A 25320-nucleotide genomic window follows, 5' to 3' on the forward strand; every position below is an offset into this window, starting at 1 on the left:
TGATAGGTAAGTTATAGGATAATAAGAGGGGACCTCAGAAGACACATGAGTAAAGAAAATGTAGTATGTATATACAGTGGATTTCTACTCAACTACAAAGGAAAATTAAACCCTATCATTTGAAAGAAAATGGATGGGATAGGTAATCCTGCTAAATGAAACAATACAGGCTGAGAAAGACAATTTCCACATACTTTCACTCCTATGTGTAATCTAAGGGAAAATGGGTCATTAAAGTAGAAGTAGAACTGTTGCTGCATAGAAGATATACATCTCAACATCAAAGATACATGTTACGTCAGAGTAAAGGGTTGGAAAAAGATTTTCTAATCAAATGGACCTAAGAAGAAAGATGGATTAGCTCTTCTAATATCTTACAAAATAGACTTCAAACTAAAATTAATCAAAAAAATAGAGAAGGGCTTTTCATATTCATCAAAGGAAAAATCCATCAAGATGATGCCTCAATTCTGAACATCTATGCACCAAATGTATGGGCACCCACATTTGTAAAAGAAACATTATTAAGCTTAAATCACATATATAGTCCCACACAATAGTAGTGGGAGACTTTAACACCTCACCCTCACCAATGGACAGGTCATCCAGACAGAAACTAAACAGAGAAATAACTGAACTAACAGATGTTATGACTCAAATGGACTTAACAAATATCTATAGAACATTTCACCCAAACACAAAAGAATATGCCTTCTTCTCAGCACCTCATGGAAACTTCTCCAAAATTGACCATATACTTGGCCACAAAACAAGTTTCAACAGACACACACACACAAAAAAAAAAAAAAGAAGAGAAAAGAAATAACCCCTTGTATCTTATCAGACCACTATGGATTAAAGCTGGATTTCAACAACAACAGAAGCAACAGAAAACCTACAAACTCACAGAAACTGAACAACTCACTACTGAGTTACTTCTGGGTCAAGAAAGAAAGAAAAAAGCTAAAGACTTCCTAGAATTCAATGAAAATGAGTGCCCAAAATACTCAAACTTATGGGACACAATAAAAGTGGTGCTAAGAGGAAAGTTCACAGCACTAAGTGTCTTCATGAAAAATTTGAAGAGATCTCACACTAGAGACTTAAGAGCACACCTGAAAACCCTAAAACAGAAAGAAGGCAGACCCATCAGAATCACACCCTACTACTTAAGACACACTTAGGAGTAGATGACACGAAATAATCAAACTGAGGGCTGAATCAGTAAAATAGAAACAAAGAGAACAATACAAAGAATCAATGAAACAAAGAATTGGTTCTTTGAGAAAATCAACAAGACAGACAAAACCTTATCCAAACTAACTTGAAGGCAGAGAGAGAATATGCAAAGTAACAAAATCAGAAAAAAGAGGACATAACAACAGACATTGAGGAAATCCACAGAATCATTAGGCCATGTTTCAAAAATCTTTACTTCACAAAATTGGAAAATCTAAAGGAAATGGACAATTTTTTTTGATAGATACCACTTACAAAAGTTAAATCAAGATAAGATAAACGATTTAAGTAGACCTATAACCCCTAAGGAAATAGAGGCAGTCATCAAAAGTCTTCCAACCAAAAAAAGCCCAGGGCCAGATGCTTTCAGCACAGAATTCTACCACACTTTCAAAGAAGAGCTAATACCAATACTATTCAAATTTTTCTACCAAATAGAAATAGAAGGAACATTGCCAAATTCTTTCTATGAGGCCACAGTCAACCTGATACCCAAACCACACAAATCCTCAACAAACAGAATCACAGACCAATTTCACTCATGAATATTGATGCAAAAATACTCAATAAGATACTGGCAAACCAAATAAAAACACATAAAAAACATGATCCACCATGACCAAATAGGCTTCATTCTAGAGATGCAGGGATGGTTCAATATACAAAAAATTATCAATATAATCCACCATATAAACAAACTGAAAGAAAACAAAACACATAATCATCTCATTAGATGATGAAAAGGGCTTTGACAAAATCCAACGCCCTTTCATGATAGAAGTCTTAGAGAGACCAGGGATATAAGGGACATGTCTAAACATGATAAAAGCAATATTCAGCAGGCCAGTTGTCAACATCAAATTAAATGGTGAGAAACTCAAAGTAATTCCACTAAAATTAGGAATAAGACAAAATTGTTCACTCTCTCCATACCTATTCAATATAGTGTTTGAAGTGCTAGCTAGAAAAATAAGACAACTACAGGAAATTAAAGGGATAAAACTTGGAAAGGAAGAAGTCAAAGTATCATTATTCAAAAATGTTATGACAGTATACATAAGCGACCCCCAAAACTCTACCAGGAAACTCCTATAGCTTGTAAACACCTTTAGTCAAATGACTGGATACATGATTATTAAAATCAGTAGTCCTTGTAGGAATAAACAGGCTGAGAAAGAAATCGGAGAATCAACACCCTTTACAATAGCCTCAAATAATATAAAATATCTTGGTGTAACTCTAACAAAGCAAGTGAAGAAACTGTATGAGAAGAACTTCAAGTCTTTCAAGAAAGAAATTAGGAAAGATACCAGAAGATGGAAAGATCTCCCATGCTCATGGATCGGTAGAATTAACATAGTAAAAATGGCCATCTTACCAAAAGCAATCTACAGATTCAATGCAATCCTCATCAAAATTCTAACACAATTCTTTCCAGACTTTGAAAGAACAATATTCAACTTCATATGGAAAAATACAAAATCTAGGATAGTTAAAATAATTTTATACAACAAAGGAACTTGTGGAAGTATCACCATCCCTGATTTCAAGCTCTACTACAGAGCTATGGTAATTAAAAAAAACAAGCATGGTATTGGCATAAAAACAGACAGGTGGATCAATGGAATCTAATCAGAGACCCTGACATAAATCTACACCTCTGTGGAAATGTGTTTTTTTGACAAAGAAGTCAAAATTATACAATGGAAAAAAGAAGTGTCTTCAACAAATAGTGCTGACATAACTGGATGTCAACATGTAGAAGAATGCAGATAGATCCATATCTATTGCCCTGCACAAAACTCAGCTTCAAGTGGATTAAAGACCTCAACATAAATCTAGTTATGCTGAACCTGATAGAAGGAAAGTGGGAAAGAGCCTTGAACACATTGGCACAGGAGACAACTTCCTGAACAGAACACCAATAGCACAGGCACAAAGACAACAAATGGGACCTCCTGAAACTGAGACGCTGCTGTAAGGCAAAGGACAAGGACAATCAGATAAAACGTCAGTCTACAGCATAAGAAAAGATCTCATCAACCCTATATCTGACAGAGGGCTGATTCCCAAAATATGTAAAGAACTCAAGAAACTAGATATCAACAAACCAAACAATCTAGTTTAAAAATGGGGTACAGATCTAAACAGAGAATTTTCAACAGAAGAATCTCAAATGGCCAAGAGACACTTAGGGAGATGTTCAACATCCTTAGCCATCTGGCAAATGCTAATCAAAATGACTCAGATTCTATCTTACATCTCTCAGAATGGCTAAGATAAAAAACAAAACAAAACAAAACAAAAGCAAACAACCACAAGCAACAGCTCATGCTGGAGTGGATATAGAGCAATAGGAACACTCCTCCATTGCTGGTGGGAGTGCAAATTTGTACAGCCACTTGGGAAGTTAGTGTGGTGGTTTCTCAGAAAACTGGAAATCAACCTACCACAAGACCCAGCTATATCACTTTTGGGCATATACCCTAAGAATGCTCAATCTTACCAGAAGGACACTTGCTCAACTATGTTCATAGCAGCTTTATTGCAATAGCTAGAACCTGGCAACAACCTAGCTTGTCCCTCAACCAAGAAATGGATAAAGAAAATGTGCTACATTTATACAACGTAGTATTACTCAGCTATTAAATCAATGACACCAGGAAATCTGAAGGCAAATGAGTGGAACTAGAAAAAAGCATCCTGAGTGAGGTCACCCAGACCGAGAAAGACAAACATGGTATGTACTCACTCATAAGTGGATATTAACTGTAAAATAAAGGATAACCATGCTACAACCCATAGCCCCAGAAAAGCTAGGTAACAAGGAGGGTTCATGGGGGACACCCAGATGTCCTTGGGAAGGGGAACTAGAGGAGCTATTATGAGGGGACTGAGAGCAAGTAGGGATGGGAACATGAGCAATCAGGTGGCAGGGGAGGGGAGAGAATTGAAAGAGACTACTGGAAAGGGGGTGCATTTCAGGGTCATAAGGGAATCTCCCAGGAATCTACAAGAAAGACCCCAGCTTAGACTCCTAGCAATAGCAGATATGTAGACTGAACTGGACATCTCCTGTGACCAGATTGGGGCCTAGCCCAATTGTCACCAGAGAGGCTTCATCCAACAACTGATGGAAAGAGATGCAGGCCCACAGCCAAACATTAGGCAGAGTTCAGGGAATCCTGCAGAGGAGGAGGAGAAAGGACTTTAGGAGCCAGAGGCCTCAAGGACACCACAAAACAAAAAACAAACAAACAAAAAACAAACAAACAACTCACAGAATCAACTAACCTGGGCTCATGGGGCTCAGAGAGAATGAACTGACAACCAGGGAGCCTGCTTGGGACTGACCTAGGCACTCTGTATACATGTTACAGTTATATAGTTTGGTCCTCTTGTGGGACTCCTAACAGTGGGAGCAAGGGTTGTTGCTGACTCTTCCATAGGCTTTTGGGACCCTACTCCTCATCCTGGGTCACCTTGCCCAGCCTTAATAGATAGCTCGAATGTTAAGTCTTTTAATAAAAATCCCAAAGCCAGATATTGGGGTAAATGCTGAAAGATCAGAGAGACAAAGGAACAAGCCACTGCTACATCTTACCTTTAGGACTCCTCAGCCTGAAAAGGCCTCAGTTCCTGTTTCCTCACACCTTTTATACCTTTCTCTGCCCAGCCATCACTTCCTTCTTAGTGCTGGGATTAAAGGCATGTGTGCTTCCCAAGCAAAGGCATGAGATTTCAAATGCTGGGATTAAAGGCATGTGACTCCCAAGTATTGGGATTAAAGGTGTGTGCCACCACTGCCTGGCTCTGTTTCTCCCCTAGACTGAGTCAATCTCATGTAGTCCAGGGGGTGACTTTGAACTCATAGAAATCCAGACAGATCTCTGCCTCCCCAGTGCTGGGATTAAAGGTGTGTGCCACCATTGCCTGGCCTCTATGTTTAAACTAGTGGCTTGTTTTGTCCTCTGATCTTCAGGTAAATTTTATTAGGGTTCACAATATATCACCACATTAATAAATGTTGAGGTACTTAGTCCTACTGCAACTTGATATGCCATGTATTGTTGATACTCATGGGAGACCTGTCCTTTCCTAAACAGAAACAGAGGAGGAGTGGATTGGGTGTGGGAACAGAGCGGGGAGGGGAAAGTGTGACTAGTAAGTAAAGTAAATAAATAAATTTAATTAATTAAAAGAAACAAAAAAATTAAGTTATACTTCAAAAGATAACTTTGTAAAGGCAACTTCTGTTATTTGGCTGGATTCTTCCCTCAAAATGATCATCTCTGCTATTGACTTGATGCTCAACTTCAAAGGATGATCATTGGAATACAGATGTGAAGAAGACATTTTTCAAGCCCCAGTTGAACTGTATGGAAGACTCAGTTCTTCATCGATTAACTACTATATATTATCATATAAACTGCTAGTAAAATAATATTTACCTTATAGGATTTCATAATATAGTATGGATTTGTAGCATATGTTCACACTTAATAAATAAAGGAGAAAGTGGTAGTAGTAGTAGTGGTTATGGTGATGGTGGCGGTGACAGAAATGTGATTGTACTGATCATGGTACTGGTCAAGGTATTGGTGTGGTATTGATAGTATTGGTAGAAGACCCTGGGTTCAAAATTTTAATGCTTTTATAAATCTCCTAGACATTTTGCTAAAATCCACCTTATAATTCAGTAGGCTTGACTGCACTGCAAGCTTTATCACTGGTAACAAATATTGATACTAGTGATTTGAAGAATGCACTTGGATCAGCAAGAATTCAAATATGGGAAAATAATTTTAAATGCCACTAAGAAGGTCTCTCAGGTGTGATAAACAAATTGTTGAGACTTTATGGTATTAATACACTTTTGCTGTGGGATGGTCTGTATGTCAAGTGTGTTGCTGATTGGTCAATAAATAAATCACTGATTGGCCAGTGGCCAGGCAGGAAATATAGGCAGGACAAGGAGGAGAATAAAGCTGGGAAGTGGAAGGCTGAGTCAGAGAGACACTGCCAGCTGCCACGATGACAAACAGCATGTGAAGATGCTGGTAAGCCACGAGCCATGTGGCAAGGTATAGATTAATGGAAATGGATTAATTTAAGCTGTAAGACAGTTAGCAAGAAGCCTGCCATGGCCATACAGTTTGTAACCAATATAAGTCTCTGTGTTTACTTGGTCGGGTCTGAGCGGCTGTGGGACTGGCAGATGATAGAGATTTGTCCTGACTGTGGGCCAGGCAGGAAAACTCCAGCTACACACTTTGGAAAGAATTGCTACTTTTTTTTGTAATCTTGTGCTTTAATCATGGACTATTATATTTAGCTCTTTGTCTTTGGTCAAGTATTCCATGACCACCCCAGTGGTAGACAGAGACACAGATGTTCTTTCTTTTGAGAAATATTCAATTTACTTAAAATGACAAGGTACACATGAATAAAACATGTACATTGCAATACAAGGATACACCAAGAGAAGAAATATTCAAAATAAAAAGTAGTGCTTTTGCAGTATCAAAAGTGGAGACAGATGTTGTTGAGTTAGTTGTCCATGTAATTGTTGCATAGGATATTTTCTATTGTTGCTATTGTTCTTAGCATGTCATTCTAATAACAATGATCCTATCAAATGCCAAAACACACAAAACTTTTTTTTAAAGATTAATAAATTAGTCTTTTTAATTTTTTTGTGCTGATGATTGAACATAGAACCCCATAAATGGCAAATAAATGCTACATCACTGTACTAAACAGCAGCCTTAATTCTTAATTCAGACTAATTAAATGTGAGATTTCACACAGTGAATGAACTAATTAAATATCGAATTTAGGATTAAACTCACATTTTGGTCTAATTTTAGTTTAATCTTTGACTTAGTTCTTCATATTTGCTTCGGTCTCCTCAGCTTCTCTAAGTGGCAGTATCTCCAGACAGCGGTGTTCTCAGTGTCAGGACAGAGTCCTGCTTATTTTAGTGTGAAGGGAAAAACCTGAGAGAAGGAGCCTGGCAGTTTAGTCCAGGCCCAAGTACAGGCATGGGTGAAAACCAGATGAGCTGGTGGGCTTCCTCATCTCAGGAACTGCTCAGCTGGAGTGAGGCATGAAAACCAGGGGCTCTTGTTTCCTGTTTCCCCAGCCACTGGGTAGTTATGGTAATTACAAGAAGGAGATGGGCTAAACCTGAAAGAGGGGGAGGGATGGAGAGAGGGAGAGAGGGAGAGAGAGGGAGAGAGGGAGAGAGAGAGGAGAGAGAGAGAGAGAGAGAGAGAGAGAGAGAGAGAGAGAGAGAGAGAGAGAGAGAGAATGCATGAGTTTTCTGGGGGTAATGAATTTTTTTCCTTAGGCATCCAGGATTAGAAATAACTTGTCACATGCCTTGCAGCATATACCAGTGCCCAATGGGCTCATTATTCAAAATATACTATGGTATTTATGGAGAATTATTTGTTGTCATTCAGGTAGACTTAAACACAACAGATCAGATGTAGGTATTTATATCAGCTTTCTGAAATTGTGATGAAAAGTTAAAAAGCCACACACATCTCCTCTTAAACAGTGGTAGGATTTAGGTGTGCCAGAAGACGTGTGAATTTGAAATTCTATGGGAAAATTTACCAGAGAGTCCTGTTGAAATTGAAAAAGAACTGGGAGATAGAAGGAATCACTGCTCTGAGGCAGTTTAGGTACCAAACTCATCATCTATAGACTGGGAAAGGATTGTTAGTGATGGTCAAAGCACGAGATGAATTCTATGTTATTATAAAGTCCTGAGTCAAAAGCCTACAAGTTGGTAAGCTGGTCTCAATATACTATGGAGAAATGGTACAAGACATTGAGTATATACAAAGTGGTAGAAGTCATTAAAACATTTTATAAATCTTTATCCATCAAATGCTCAGATCATCAAGTAAAGTCACAGTGAAGGGGGCACTAAAGATACATTTCAAATTTTGCAAGGAAAAGATATGATGAAAATATTTCTACCATGTACAGTTTTTTTTCTTGCTTCTTGTCTCAAGACTGTTCTTGGGCAAAACCAGTTGGGTAGTAGCAGTTCCAGTTGCTTATGTGTCTTTTACAAGAGCAGAAACTCTTTCACACACTTTTACAAAGGCCCAAAGGCAAACACTGCTTTATCATTTCACAGAAATTAATTAAAGGAAGTGAGGAATGGAAGCAATTAGAGCAAAGTGCTATGCATTGTAAAATACCTCCCAATCATTGCACCTAATTAAAAAGAAGAAATCATGACTTCTAAAGGTCTTTAATTATTGTAAAAGAAAAAATTAATTAGTAGACATTCTCAGCTGGACATTTAAGACTATCTTTGTACTAAGTATCATTCAAGTAAAGAGCCCCGTGAAGCCAAAAATACTGGATGGATGGAATTTCTGAGACTAGAGACTGCTGAGAGCTGCAGATGAATGTCTACTGCTCTTGTTGAATCTTCAAAGAAACTATGCTAGCTTCTGTAAATTATGGTGGGCTATGGGGACTTTTGGTAAATCAGCCAGACTTGTTTCCATCCTGGATAGAAAGAGATTGTTTCTTTAAGAATTAGGTTTGTGAATTCATTTGCATTCAGTGTTATGAACCCAATTTAAGGTCTTCCAGTAGCTTGAGGGTTTTCATTATAAATATGTACTATTTTTCCCAATGAGGGAATAAAGTCTGCTGGTCATTGTTGTGTTTAATAATATGATGGATATCGGTTTGTGCCTGGTAATTCAACTTTTTTCATCACATCTCTCTTGTTATCAAAAAATATTCTTTGAATTTAGAATATTATAATATTCTCTAATTATGTAAGCAAGGCATGAACATAAAGTTGATTACAGAAGGTGTATTACATGTTTAAAATGACAAAGGGAATCACTTCCTTTTTTTAGTCATACATCTATGGAAGAACACACAGTATAGCTAGCTGACACTGGGTGTGTACAGAAAGACAGGCTCCAGGACCATCCATGGTTGTTCAAGTTCCTAGATAAATTGCTATATGATTTGCATCTCATGTCTACTCATCTTCCTGCATATCTTGCTTCATATGTTAAATCACCTCTAGAGTACTCATCATACCTATTATAATGCAAATGCTTTGTGGGTCATTTTCTGTATTGCATTATTTTGAGGAATAAAAAAATGGCTCAACATGTTAAACACATACTCAGTAGGTTGTTCATGCCCTCTCTCCCAATTTCAAACCTAAAGTTAGGTGCATCTATGGTGATACAGCCTTGATTCAAACTGCCTAAAATGTGAGGCTTGGGAAAATTATGCTTTTTCTTTCTTAATGTGACACAATCAACTTTGGTATCATTTAAAAACATTTCAGTTAAATATTCTTAGTAGATGCATTTTTTGGTAATTTTTTACATTGAAGTAGAGAAACAGTGTGTGATGAATTTGTTGAACAACCACAATCCATAGAACACAAACAGAAAGGAAGCTGCATTCTACCATGCTTCTACATGCTCACTCTTGTGGACTTGTGCGCCCATATCAGCATCATCTCACAGATTGTTCCTGCTTGTCTCACATCTGCAGCCCAGATTCTTATCTTGCTCTATTTTTCCCCTTCCTCAGCTCAGATCCACTTGGGACACATAAACCTGACATGGATGTAAAGTTAGGAAATGGGAGAGCCACTTTTCTAGGATTCTGTGATGGTTTGAATAAAAATGGCCTCCATAGGCTCATAGGGAGTGACACTATTAGGAGATGTGGCCTTGTTGTGTCACTGGGGGTGGGCTTTGAGGTCTGAGAAGCTCAAGACAGGCCCAGTGTCATTCTCTTTTCCTGCTTCCTGCTAATCCAGATATAGAACTCTGGGATCCTTCTCCAACACCATGTCTGCCTGTGCACTGCAGTGCTTCCCACCATGGTGATAATGGACCAAACATCTGAAACTGTAAGCCAGCCCAAATTCAATATTTTTTCTTATTAAGAGTTGCTGTGGTCATGGTGTCTCTTCACAGCAATAGAAACCCTAAGACACAAAGTGTTCATCACATAAAATAGAAAGTCTGTCTTGTAAAGACAATTAGCAATCGTGTACCCATTCCAGGGGGCTCATAGAAATGGAATTACACAATGAATGCTTTCCTTTGTGTGGCAGATAGAATTTCCTTTTGTATACTCACATTAGGACACATGGGCTTGAAAATGTAGTTACATAAAATGCTACCATGTCTTGCTCTGGGGGCTTATGGAGCTCTCAGACTAAAATTCAGAGCTCAAACAGAAAATGGGTTCTGTTTTGACAGCCTGTCCATATCTGTATCAGATCATGGTGATCTAAACATTGTGTTTAGCTGAGCGAAATCTGACATGCCTTTAACCACAGGTAAGTCATCCTTCTATATGATACATATATGATATGAAATCTTATTGTATATAGTAATATGGTCATAAGAACTTCAAAGGCAACATTTTATTTTCTTCTTTGAGGATTTCAGAAAGTCTGAAAATCAGGAGAGTGATAAAAATAGCCTGGCTAAGTACAAACTTGCTTTCTAGGGCTACAGGTTTGCCCCCTCAGTCAGGAAAACAACATAATTAATGATGGAATGAAAAATTACAGGATTTATGAACTTTTAGGTCAAAAAGGCTGCTTCTTGAACATCATTTCGCTCTATTCATTTGTTTGGTATGTTTATCATTTAGTTTATAACTAATGTAAATTTTAAAAAGTATTTGTAGTTGAATTTAAATGGTTTGGTTGTCTTTATGAAGGCAGTCATATTGGCAATTTAGTCTAAATTTGTTGAGTCAAAAAAAGTCTATAATTGACATTAACCCATTGTGGGGATATTTTATTTGTGCTGAATTGTGACTTTATTTGTATGTTAATAAATAAAGTTTGCCTGGAGATCAGAGGTCACATAGCGAGCCATAAACAGAAGTCTGGTGGTGGTAGCACACGTCCTTGATCCAATCACATGGCAGGCAGAGTCTCTGTGTGGTCAAGGACACAGCCAAGTGGGGTGAGACAAGTCTTTAATCCCAGTACCAACCATAGAGACCTGGAGATCTGTACAGATAGGCAGTGACAAGGAAGTCATGTGGCTGGGCTTAGAGCCAATGAGAAGGCAGAACAGAAAGGCAATAAAAACACAAGTCAGACAGGAAGAAGCTCTCTCTGAGGAAGTTACTGCTGGTGGTAAGCTAAAGCTAGTCATGGCTCTTGCTCTGATCTCTTTGATTATTAACTCTGTATTTGGCTCTGTGTTTCTTATTTAATAAGACTGTTTAGAAATCCATCTACAATCCATATTTTCTTCAAATACTTTGTTTCATTGAAAGGACTATGGAAAATGCCAAGTTAAAATTTGGAAGGCTTCACTAGCTCAATTGGAAAAAAAATCTTGGGAAAAAGATACTTCAATGAACATTTTGAATTATTCAATTTTAGAGCCAGGATTCTATATGATGCATATTTTAAGGAGAATGCAACATAGTGGTAGTAAAGGGGTAAGGGGGAAGGAATGGCCTACCAGAGGGGATGGCATTAATATGTCAGTGTTTTCCCCTCAGAGAAATTCAGATTATTTCTAGATAGGGATGGTACTCATGACTCCAGTGAGACAAGTAAACAAAAGGAAACTGTTCTAGATAAGTTCAGATTATTATTATTTTTTTGTTTATTCAGTTCCCTAATTAGGAATTTGAGAATGGGATTATAGGAACATTGGGAATTTGAACATGGGAATTTGAAGGTTATTTGCAGAAAAGTAAGGGTTAAATTGGATGAAATTGAACACAGTTTCTTGCTTGCCCAAGCCTTTCAATTTCCTCCTTGTAATTGCCATTGCAACCTTACTTTGTAGTATGTTTTATATATTCTCTAATGCCAAAGCAAACCAAGTCATATTATTTATTACACATACATTGTGGAAATGGGGACTGAGACACATTAGAACAGAAGACATAAAATCTACCTCATCCTACCACACACACACACACCTTATGAGGGCCCTACATGTTTATAATACATAAGATTTTATTATTTTATTTTATTCATCCATCTTGTTTTTGAGACAGAGTCTTGTGTAGCTCAGGCTAGCCTTGAAGTTACTAGATAGCCAAGAGTGACCTTGAATGCTTGATCCTCCTGAGTGTTGCTGATATGACAGGTGTGCACCAACATATCCTTCCCATTCATGCTTTCAAATGGTTCAAAGACTAAATTTATTTGAAGCAAATATTGTATAGCAGTTCAAGTACATTAATGAGTAACAGTTAACCACATCCAATTAATTTGGCCATGATCAAATAGAAATTTATAGCTAGTAGCTGGGCTGGGGTTTGCTCCTACATCCTCAGTGTCAGCAATAAACGTGCTGTGCTGACAGATGCCTTTAACACTGTGCTATCTAGTAGCTCCTGTCCTTTAAAAGACTCTTTGGCTGAACCCATCACTTTCCCCCATCAATGATCAAAGAACACCAGGAACACACTGGCAATCGAAAAACTGTAATTACTACTTGGCATGACATGAGGGAGAATAAATATTCAACATGGGAACTTGGCAATAGCTCAGACAGAAATAAGGTATCAGAATGAACTTGCTACAGGACCTGGGCTATGTCAGATGGTTTTTGGAAGAGTTTATGATTTTGGAGGGAGTTTAAGAAAGTCAAGCTTTTTTTCTGTATTGGACACTATCAGATGATGAAGATTATTCAAAGAGTGGATGTTTTCTTAGTCTGTGTTGTGCTACTACCATGGACCATGCCCTTTATGATGAACAGGACCTATGTGGCTCATGATTCTGGAGAGACTGAGGGGCAATCTCTAGTAAGACTGTTCTTGCATCAGCCATGGCAGAAGGCAGAAGATCAGGAGAGCAATAGTCAAGGTCAGATTGATCAATTTAATCTGTTTTACATTCAGTATTAACCCACTCATGAGAATGGGGCCCCTGGGATCTGAAACCCTCCTATGAGGGCTTACTTACACTGTTGAATTCAGGGTTCAGTTTCTAATCTTCACCTGTAGTGGTAAAACAGACGCTTTCTGGATGGTGTGCTGGCCTGAGCAGGGATAAAGCTGTTACTGGTAAAGAAGCAGCAGTGACTCACATTAGCCATGGGAGAGGATACTTGGAACTTAGTAGTTTGCATGGTGACTTTATTTTTAGTCTGTGCTTAGAAAAACAAAGTAGGCTTGTGAGTCTTAACTTTATCAAAACGATGGGACAGCCCTGTCCAATGCTGATGACCCATGAAATTACGTGTGGTGGGAGAACACCATGTCTTACTTATGAGAAACAGGCTAGCTCACAGCAATTCCAAACCAAGCTGGCAATACGAGGGTGGCTTTTGGCAGTCAGTTACTCTTTTTCTCTTTGCAATCATTACATTTATTAGTTATCAAGTCTAGTCCATTGCAGTTTATGTCCCACCTTTCTAGTTTAAGTCGATTTCTTGTTTAAGAACCCACTGTGCAGCCATGCTCGCCTTCATGCTGATGTTCCCCCGAAGTATACTCACTAGCTCAGCTGAATTCCTATAGAGCTTGGTCAAGATACATTCCTGGAAGAGCCCTTTCAACACTTCTCTCCTTTGTACGTCCAGTTACCGAACTTGTAACCTGGGACCATGCTTATGTATGTTGTCGTTCCTCTTGGATTCTTTTCCATCTTGTCCAGACATGGTCTGAGTAGATCAGACAATGCTTTAAGGAGAAGCACAGTGAGGCCGGTGAATGCCTTTCTGCTTTCCCTGGAGCCCTCTCAGATTCAGTGCATGGTACCATCGAGGGCAACTGGTGGCTCCTCATTCTCCCACAGACAAGGAAAGACAACATGCACCACCCCTTGTCAGGCTCGGTTTGATGATATTCAGGACATCAAATGCTGGTCTAGATTGTTGGAGGAGCGGTGGGAGGGGCCATGAAAGCCTGCGTGGTGGCTGCTCAGTAAGTTCTAGGGTTGGTATCTGCTGGTTCCTGTATCTTAGCTTCAGAGTCAACACTGCTGATTTATTTTATTTATTTATGTTCCAGCTATTTGAGCCACTGTCATCAGTTCTAGACCAATGCATGAAATGATGAGAAATGCGTTCCATAGGATTTCAAACAAAATTTCTAAATCTCTTTCATTATCTAAGCCCATTTATGTATACAATATCTATGCTAACTACAGACATTATCCCCAAATTTATAAAAGTTTGTCTAGTTAGGCTAGAAGTCAATCAAGATCATTCAATTTTTGGCTGTGGCTACCTCATTTGCAGGTACTGAGAAAGGTTTGGGACAATGTTTAGAAAGGAGTACAGTGATTGATGAATAATGTCTGATGGGTGCGGTAGAGGACAGTGGAAGCATGCCATTATCTTTCATTAGACAATACTTATGCATACTAGTGGGGATATTATATGCTACCAAAGGCAGTAAACTATTAAGGAACATTTTATGGGGCTGGCATTTCTATTCGTTCAATTTATAATTATCTTACAACCAATAGGAACAGAAGAAATGAGTCAAATGTAAAGGACAAGGCATATACTAACCAATAGTTACTAAATAAAATGATAATACAGAAATAATACATAAGCTTCAGTTACACCTAGCAACTTCAATTTTAATTAAAAATGGCAGAACTTTTTTAAGTTAAATACATTAAAATTTTAATGTATTTTATTAACACCTTTCTGATAATTCTACACTGTCTATACTTTTGTGGAGTGAATTGTCCAACAAAAAGCTATGTTTCAATAAAGCTGTTTCCATTAAAATGTTTTATTTATTATCATTCGTGTGTGTGTGTGTGTGTGTGTGTGTGTGTGTGTGTGTGTGTGTGTGTGTGGTGAGGGGCAAGTACACATGCCATGGTACAGCAATGGAGATATAGAACAACTTAGTCAAGTCTCTCCTACTTTTGTGTGTGTGTTACAAGGATTGTACTCAGGTCATCAGGTCTGTATCATTGGTCAGCAAGCTTTTTTTTCCTGCTGAGCCATCTGCCATCTTGTTGGCCTCTAGAAGTTTTTAAATTACAAAATATGCTTGGCTTGTTAAAAGAGTTTATTTGGGTAATTTTTAGAACTTAAATTTTCATAGTATTGGAAGTATATCATGTATTTTTTTTATAATAACTAAAATACTTAAGCCTGACAAAGGTAAGAATCCACTGACTAAGCAGAGGTATTGAACTGGCATTCATGAAGAAATTAGATGAAAGAATCCAGGAATTTAAATGGTGCACACAATAAAACATGCTAGACAAATATAATGAAAAAAAGTCCCTTCCTTGTTATAAGTAGAGATTATCAATGCAATAAGCACTAGAACAAAACTGTTTAAGAGCTTAACACTAGTCAACACACAAAAGAGATGAAATGAACTTTAGCACTCATGGCCAAGTAATACAGGCATCGTAATCTCCTTGTCTTATGGGTTAGTTAAGAACATTGAGTATGCTCAGGAAATGATGTTTTTTATGCACTTGGGTTTTTTGAAGTACCAAAAGCATCATTTGTGTTTATACTGTGTTAGGAAACTTCAAAAAGAGTATTCCCACTGGCACTTGCAATTCAACCATCAACTATTCTGGGTCAGTAAGGTAGCTGGAAATAGGAAGCAGGTACCCAGACTATTGTAAGAAGATGAGCCATAAATGCATATGGAACATTGTTAATGTAATGAGAAGACTGATATGCTGTGGGATGTTCTGTATGGCAAATGTGTTACTGATTGGTCAATAAATAAAACACTGATTGGCCATTGGCTAGGCAGGAAGTATAGGCGGGACAAGGAGGAGAATAAAGCTGGGAAGTGGAAGGCTGAGTCAGAGAGACACTGCCAGCCGCCACGATGACAAACAGCATGTGAAGATGCCGGTAAGCCACGAGCCATGTGTCAAGGTATAGATTAATGGAAATGGATTAATTTAAGCTGTAAGAACAGTTAGCAAGAAGCCTGCCACAGCCATACAGTTTGTAACCAATATAAGTCTCTGTGTTTACTTGGTTAGGTCTGACGGCTGTGGGACTGGCGGGTGACAGAGATTTGTCCTGACTGTGGGCAAGGCAGGAAAACTCCAGCTACACTGATATGAAATGAAATTTCATAGTTCATTGGCTACTTCCCAGAAACAATTTCAATTTAAATTACAGTAAACCAACCTCCAAATATAGGTTCTTAATCCAAAATGTTAGCATAAGTACTGAGCAGTACAAAAGTATTTTATATTTCATATTTGGAAATTTGGACTTAATCATCTGTCTGTGTAGGTTGGGGTATGAATGAATAAATACACTCATTTTCATTTATCCTAGATTCCAGGCTGAGAACATGGTCATTCCCAAGTCAACAGACTCACAGCTTTAGGTATTTGGTTTTCATGAAATGAGTAACTAAGTGAAATACTAAGCAGAAAAAGTGCTTTTTTTCTACCTGTAAGTGTTGTTTGAAATAGGTCTGTTTAGCAGTGAAGTACATGTGATGTGTAGGCAAGTGGATTTGACTTTTTGTTCATATAATATCCAAATTTAGCTGTGCAATGTAGAGCAAGCTCATGAGCTCTGTACAACTCAAACTTCAAATCCACTCAGAGTAATTCCATTATTCAAAATTAGAACTATTGTGAGAGATAATTGCAACCATCTCTAGAAGACAGCAAACATAGTCCAGGGTGCAGCGTGAGTGCCCAGCAATCACCAGCAACGCCACTAAACCATCAAATAGCTTCTCTCCATTCTGGTAGAGCAGTAGAGTGTGGTTTATACACAAACAAACATTTTGAACTGTATAACTTCTAATTTTTAGCTCACAATAAATCCTTCACATACACTTTAATTTGATAGGGGTAAGCTTATACTAACTATAGGAAAGTGAAAATCAAAACCATGAGACACTACTCCATATAAGAATGCTACGATATCTTAAATTAAAAAGTCAAGTGATGTAGAGAAACAGCCTACACATATTTCATGGGAATGGAAATGGTGCAACCAATTTGGAAAATAGTTCATCAGTACAGCAAAAAGTTCAGCACAACATTACCACACGACCTAACAATTCCAGTCATTGATTTATATGCCAGACAAGAGAGAACACACAGTCAGACAGGCTTACACAGAAATGTCCACAGCAGCATTATTTACATTAACTGAAATGTGGACACAACTCAGATTTCCATTAAATAGGGGATTCATGGACACTATGCACAGGTACTCCTGTACAATAGAATGTTCTCCAGTAATGAAACAGAATAACGTAGAACACAAATGACAGTAAAAACACGGCAAGTTTGAGGAGCTAGTCTACATATTGAATAATTCCATTTATATTAAATTTCCTGAATAAGCCAATGAATGGAGACAGAAAATAGATTAATGTTTGCCGAGGGCTATGGGGTTGAGGTGGGAATGATGAGAGGTGACTGCTAATAAGCTAGATGTTTCTTCCTGGAATGACAGAAATGTTCTGAAATGATAATTGCTACACAATTCTGTGAACAAGTAAAAGGAAAACACCATGCAATTATACATTTAAAATAACAGCAAAATTAGTGATATCATGAATTCTCATAATACATGAGTATATAGTGAATAATCTTAGTAATATCTTAGCATAAGCTGCTACTGACAGCAGCAATGAGAGGCTACTCAATGTACACTACAGCGTTTATTTCTATCAATGCAACTAGCTCTGTAGTGGTTACTGTATGAAGTATATCGAAATGCCAAGCCTCTTTAGGGGTAATTAGCATCTCTTTGGGGGTTGACACATTTGATATACTATAAAACTTATTTTAAAATTTTTATTATTTTATTTATTAATTAATAAATTATTAATTTCCAGACAGTAAAGTAAGATGAAGCATCTTTGAGCTCTCAAGTAATTGGAAAAGATTCTCAAAAGAGAGGTTTCTCACAGGTGTTGTGGGGCTTCATTCATTCATCTGTTGACATCAGAGAATGCTATCTAGCATTTCAGGTGGCATGCATCTTGGCTTTAGGAGTGTTTATATATGGAAGCAATGTTTTTCAGCTTATCAGGGGATTTAATTTACTTCTGAAATAGCCAATCCCCTTTGCATGAAAAGAGCATGGTCAAGTGGACAGACACCGCTATCTCTTATTTTATACAAGGAAAGAAGATATATAAAACCATATCTCTGTATACAGAAAGGGTTAGACCTTAGTTCTTCAAAAATCTGCAGATCTTAAGGCCCTTCTGTAAAGTGTTATAAAATTCCCCTAGGACCTACACCATCCTCTGGTGTGCTTTCAGTAAACTCTACCTACTTCATCTATGAAGTTAAAACTTGAACATTCCAAAAGGCTGCACCTATGGCCTGTCTACTTCCTCTACAGAATTACCTTCTTCTTTGCCAGGACTGTCTTTAAACTTCAGTATTAGTTCACTTTAACAAGACGCAACTATATAACATCCTCTTGGAGTTTAAGTAAACGTAGTAACTCATCGTGCTAATTAAAGGAAAAGGAAGCAAGTTACACCAGTCTTGTGCAGTCAGCTTCCTTGATAGTTTTTACTCTTGTTGTGAGACCTGCATGTGGGTGTGGATCTTGCTTCCCCAAACCATAACCTCAGCTTTGTTAAAAATGTGCTTTAGTGAAAAAGTGCACCTTGATATCCATGAAAAGTGCTCATGAATTAAGTTTTATATTATAGACCTAAGACTATCTTGGCTACATTTACAAAAAAATTTAATCACTTACTTCTAGTAGATTATTTATATGCACATATAGTCTGCCTGCATTCCTATCATTCTTGTCCTTTATTCTTGACAAAATGACTGATTAGATGGGTTTCCATTTCTATACCTTTCATTTATCTTCAACGTCTCTCATAAATGTTGAATTAAGCAGGTTTTATGGGACTTATCATAAATTGTAGTTTTCATTGAAACTGACTGTGACAGAGTAGATTTCTATACTTTCAGCTTCAATAACAGTGACTCAAAATTTCTGGGTATTAAACAGGAATGTTCTCATACTGTGAGAATCATGTATCAGTCCTACAAGTAAAACTATTTATGTGTGTTTTCCCATATGCCTCTCAAATTCATTAGAACTTAGAGAACTCAAGGGAATGACTAGAAAACAAATCACTACTTATAAATATGAACTAGGAAGGATAAATGTTTTTCCTGCCATAGAAATAAGGTTACACTGCTTTTCAAAAGATATTTTTTCAAAAAGTATTTTTAAATGTATTTTTTTTATTTTTTGAGATTTTAATATAAGTATATCATTTCCTATTTTCCCCCAAACTGACCTATGTACTTCCTTGCTCTCTTTCAAATTCATGACCTATTTTTTATTAATTGTTTATACGTGTGTGTGTGTGTGTGTATGTGTGTGTGTGTGTGTGTGTGTTAAGTACAACCTGCCTATAAACATGGCTGACAAAAAATAGTTTTGACAATCAACATTTGTTAGACACTTGTCATAGGTCAGCTAGTTCATGTTTCAAGTTATTTCATACTTAGAATGAATATAATGGCAAAGTACTAATCACTGCCAGTAGTTAGATAAAATTAGGTTGAGTAACCTTCCCAATATCAAATAAACCACAAAATGTAATTACAACTGAAAGAGCCATTAGAGTTTGTATATTGTATGAGTATTTTTCTCAAGGGATTCTGTGCTAGAAATTTGGTCTCCAGTGTGGTTATGTTGGAAAGAGGTGGAATATTTAAGAGAAACTCTAGTGTCAGGCAATCAGGTCATTGAAGCAAAAATCTGTATTGGAACAAAAAAGATAGCCAAAACATGTTTTGAGAATAGAAAGCTTCTTCAACAAATGATGATGGAGTAATTGGATATTCATATGTAGAAGAGTCAACATAGATCTCTCTCACCCCTCCTTTATGCCAGTAAAAAAATTAATTCAAATTGGATCGAATACCTTTATATAACATTTAACTTTGAAGCTATCAGAGGAAAATGTAGTGAAAACACTCTAACATATAAATGTACACATCAGCTGTCTGAATAGGACTCAGGAAATAATAGGAAGAATTAACAAATTTTAAAAAGGGGTCATGGAACTAAATACAGAATTCTTAAAAGATGGCATTCAAATGGCTGAGAAACTTGTAAGAAAATGTTCAACGTCTTTAGCCATCAGGTAATGCAAATTAAAACTCTTGCAGAAGACCTAGTGTCGGTTCCCAGCACCCACACCATAACATCTATTCCAGGGGATTTGAGGTACTCTTTCAGACATGCATGTGGTGTACATATACATATAGAATACTCTTACACATAGAACAAATAAATCCATCAAGAAACTGTGGTGGTATTGTGTTCCCCAAAATATTGTGTACCCTAATAAACTTATCTGGGGTCAGAGAACAGAACAGCCACTAGATATAGAGGCCAGAATATGGTGGTACACACACCTTTAATCCTATCACTTGGGAGGCAGAGATCCATCTGGATCTCTGTGAGTTTAAAGCCACACTGGAAACAGTCAGGCATGGTGACTCATGCCTTTAATCCCAGGAAGTGATGGCAGAAAGCAGAAAGATATATAAGGCATGAGGACCAGTGACTAGGCTGGTTAAGCTTTCAGGCTTTTGAGAAGCAGTTCAGCTGAGATCCACTTGGATAAGGACACAGAAGCTTCCAGTCTGAGGAAACAGGATCAGTTGAGGAATTGGCGAGGTGAGGTGGCTGTGGCTTGTTCTGCTTCTCTGATCTTCCAGCATTCACCCTAATAACTGGCACTGGGTTTGTTTTTATTAGTAGGTAACTTTAAGATTCATGCTACAAAGAAACAATAACAAAGAGATACTTTGGTATTTCATCTTACCCCAAGCAAAATGGCTCAGATGGGAAAAAAATTATGACTAGGCTGGCATGGATATGGAGAACAGGGAACAGTTGTTCAAGGCTGGTGGGAGTGCAAAGTACTACAACCACTAAGAAAATCAGTGTGGAAGTTCTTCAAAATGCCATAAATAATCCACCACAAGATCCAGATATAGGACTTTATATACTATGACAAAGATAATTTCTCATCCATGGTCATTCCTGCTGTGTTCACAATTGCCAGGAAATAGAAGCAGCCTAGATATCATTTTTTTTTTGTTTTTTTGAGACAGAATTTCTCTGTGTAGTTTTAGTGCCTGTTCTGGATCTCTCTCTGTAGACCTGGCTGGCCTCGAACTCACAGAGATCCGCCTGGCTTTGCCTCCTGAGTGCTCAGATTAAAGGCATGCGTCACCATCACCCACCTCAGCCTAGATATCTATCAGCTCATGAATGGATAATAAAAATGTGATATATTATGTAATATATTTATGAAATAGAATATTATTTAGCTTCTAAGAAGAATAAATTTGTATATAAATGGATGGAGCTGCAAACAATCATTCTGAGAGGAGTGAATGACCTGTAAACACCAAAAAAACATGTTTTGTCTTATGTATGGATCTTAGATTTTACTCTTTGGATATATATGTTTTATTTTGAAATACTGACAGGGTTAGGAAACTAGTAAGTGGCCATGGGGGAGGAGGGGATTTTACAAGGTAAAATTTTACACAGTGCAGTGATGGAAAAAGGAAGGGGAAATAATAGAATAGGAAGGATTAAATGGAGTGGGGGATAGGAAGGCAGGTAAGAGAAGAACTGTGGAGAGGGATAATAACACTAAAGACCTTTTGAGAAAGTCACATAGAAATCTGCTACTGTAGAAGTGTTCTAACATATATACATATACACATATAAAGAGTGTAGACAGAGTTAACCTACAACTGGGATAATACCCCAACTGGATACCTCATGCTAACAGATAAAAATGCTAGAGGCATGAATGGGTTAACTCTTTTTGAGCTGTCATTTCACAGACAACCAAATGTTACAGACTATTTCTGTTGATCTTGGTTCCCCTCCAGAACTTGAAGGTAAGGTCCTATTCCTGAAGACATCACATGCTTGAGTCATGAAACATGGAGAAATCAAGCAGGTACCGATCTGGGAACGTCATTTCTACTGGCTAGATTTTACAGAGCTGAAAGGTGTTAGGTATACTACTAGAGAGAAAAGTAATCATCAAACTTACCTAGCTGTAAACTCTGTAAGCCACACTAGTGACTGACCTGGCAGACATGTCCACCAGTGTAATAGTGGCAGAAACACTGTGGGGGTGACCAATCACTTTGTGATTGGATTTAAGTTCCACTCTATAAAATGAAATCTATACCTGGCAATATTATCTGGCCAAGAACCTATCACTAGAGAAGGCATAGGCACAACAGGGAAACCTACTGTTATCCCTCTGCTAAATGGACCCATCATTAAAATGACTCTTAATGACTTATTGTTATACTCATAGATTAGCATATTTCTCCACCATCGTTAGAGAAGCTTATTTTTGTAGTAGACGGCGGTTTTCACAGAGACCCACAACTGGTCAGCATGCAGAGGATAAGAGACTGCTGTGCGCTCAGCCCTAAATGGGACATCGATATTACACCCCTCCCCTGAAAGGCTTGGGGATTTTTCTGGAAGATGGGAAGGGAACATTACAAGAGCCTGAAGTGGTGGATATATTCAAGGAAACACTGTTTTCCAGACAAAACAGGATAATTACACATGTGAATACACTGCAATTGTGAGAGCACACATAAGACCTGCCCAAGATCAAGCCAGCAACATTTCAGAATGAAGACAGGAAGGTTGACATGAAGTCCCAGCCCTAGAGGAGGAGCTATTGATATTTGACAGCTGCTGGGAGAGGAAGAGTCTGTTTTCTTTAAGGCTGACTATATTCCAGGGCAGTCTTTGCTTCCAAGATTCTTTGGGCAACACAAGCTTGACTTGATAGATAAAAGGGGGAGAGGACATGAAGTTGAAAGATAGGGAGGTGGGGATAGATCTGGGAAGATTTGGGGACAGGGGAGTAAGTATACTAAAACATGTATGAACTTCGCAAGGAATAAAAATATTTAAAAGAGAGTTGATAAATGGATTAAATGCTATGAACCTGAGAGGGAATGGATGGGGATAGGAGAAGGGTTTGAGGGAAGAAAAGGAAGAGAGAAATGATGTAAGTATAAATATTTGTAATTGGTCAGAATGACCAGCATCAAGAAAACACAGAACAACAAATGTGGAGTGAAAGCAACGCTTACTGTTACTATGATTGTGAGTTTACTTGACCCATTATGGGAATCTGTATAGATATTCATACAACACCTAAAATCAGAGCTACCATATGGCTTAGCCATGCCACTCCTGGGTGTATGCCTATCTGTGTATCTATAGTTACTGAAACACTGTTCATGATAGCTAAGTAAGACTCAGTCCAGTTACCCACCAAAGGGTTGATGGATAAGAAAATGTATACAGTATGGAGTATTAGTGAGACATAAAGAATAAAGTCATGTCACCTTCAGGCAGATGGATGGGACTGGAGATCATCATGTTTAGTAAAATAAGCCCCTTGGAAAGACAAATATCGTATTTTCTTTCATAGACATAATTGAGATTTCTAAAAAGATATGGAAGTAGAAAGGAACTAATTGGGGACAGGAAAGGGACCAAGTGAGGAGGCAACAGAGATAAGAGAGTGTAATATCAAGACATTAAGGTGGCACATGCTTGCAATATCATAATGAGGCACACAATTTTTTGCAATGAATATATACTGAAAAATGGGGGAAAGGTTGATGGTTATTCATTGGACAAGGGATTAACTTATAGAATACACAAAGAATTTTTTAAAATTGAACATAGGAAGAAGAAATCATCATTCAGTCACTAAACAGGTGAATAAACTAAATAGAAAGTTTCCAAAGAAGTACAATAACCAATAAAATCATGAAAAAAAATTCAATGTCTTTAGCCATTTGGGAAATAAAATGCATAAAAAGGGAAAGTGATCAGATAATATGATCATTAACATTATGTATACATATACACATAATACATATGTATAAAATATGCATACATATACCCAACCACATTGGTATAACATTGTATTTGATTGTGGAAAATCAAGAAACAGACTTAGAATCCATATTACCTCATTACTGCCACTAAAATAACTTGCTTTACCAGCCTAAAACTTTCTGCATTTATTATGGACTATCTCATTTGTGAATTGATTTTATTGAAAGTAAGAAATGGAATCAAGAAATACAAAGGGAAATAATTAGGATGTCCCTAAAGGCTAGAAGCTAGCCAGCTCAGTATTTTGCTTTGACCGGGTAACTGAGCTTTGGGACTGGACATAACACATATGGTTTGTGGTTCTTCATCCCTCTTGCTCACCAACCACTCTGCTCTGAATGTAAAGAACTGAGTATTTTCCAGGTATTTTGAGGATTTGTGACTTTGAGAGAAGTCTCACACTAAGATGTGAAAGGTGTCATTGCGCAGAAAGATATTGTCATCACCCTCACATAGGAGTCTTGGACCATATGAATTGACACTACATTTGCCCTTATTTTGCAGGACGGATATAACCTGTTGATTACAGCACCACCATCATTCAATGCTGAACACCAGTAAGACTGTTATCCAGGAGGCTGTTAACAATGAGGAGGGTTTGAAAGCAGGGCCCTTTCCAGGATTCAAGGATGCTGAGCAGGCTTTGGCCAAAACATTCTAGAAATACTTAGCTGAATTGCTGAAAATGTTCTGTTCCCTGCTTTGCTATTTTCTGTGACTGACAGCTGGGGTCCTCATTACGGGATTGTTAATACTTCACTGAGCCTGGCAAAGTGCTGCTCCCTGCAGGATGGAGGCCATTTGAAACTTGGCCATTATGCGTATGTAACGTAGCTAGCTATTTCTCCATCTTCTTTTTCTTATCTAATCATTAGTGAACAATCGCCCAACAGAGGCACGGTCTTATCTAAGTGGGCATGCCTGGCCTCACCAGTGCCGTGCAAAGTTAGATTACATTAGTGGGAAAAAAATACAGACTCCTCACAGGTGACAGGAGGGGAGTAACACCCTATGGGCATCCGTGGGTAATGTGGTACTTCACATGTGTCTTCAAAGAGTAGAATTACCCAGTCCCCATGCCGGCAGACTTTCTAGAGTCCTGGAAGCATAACTTCGCTCTCCTCTTTCTTTCCAT

This window comes from Peromyscus californicus, unplaced genomic scaffold, assembly GCF_007827085.1.
Source record: "Peromyscus californicus insignis strain IS unplaced genomic scaffold, ASM782708v3 Scaffold_6__1_contigs__length_162567912, whole genome shotgun sequence".
Lineage (NCBI taxonomy): Eukaryota > Metazoa > Chordata > Mammalia > Rodentia > Cricetidae > Peromyscus > Peromyscus californicus.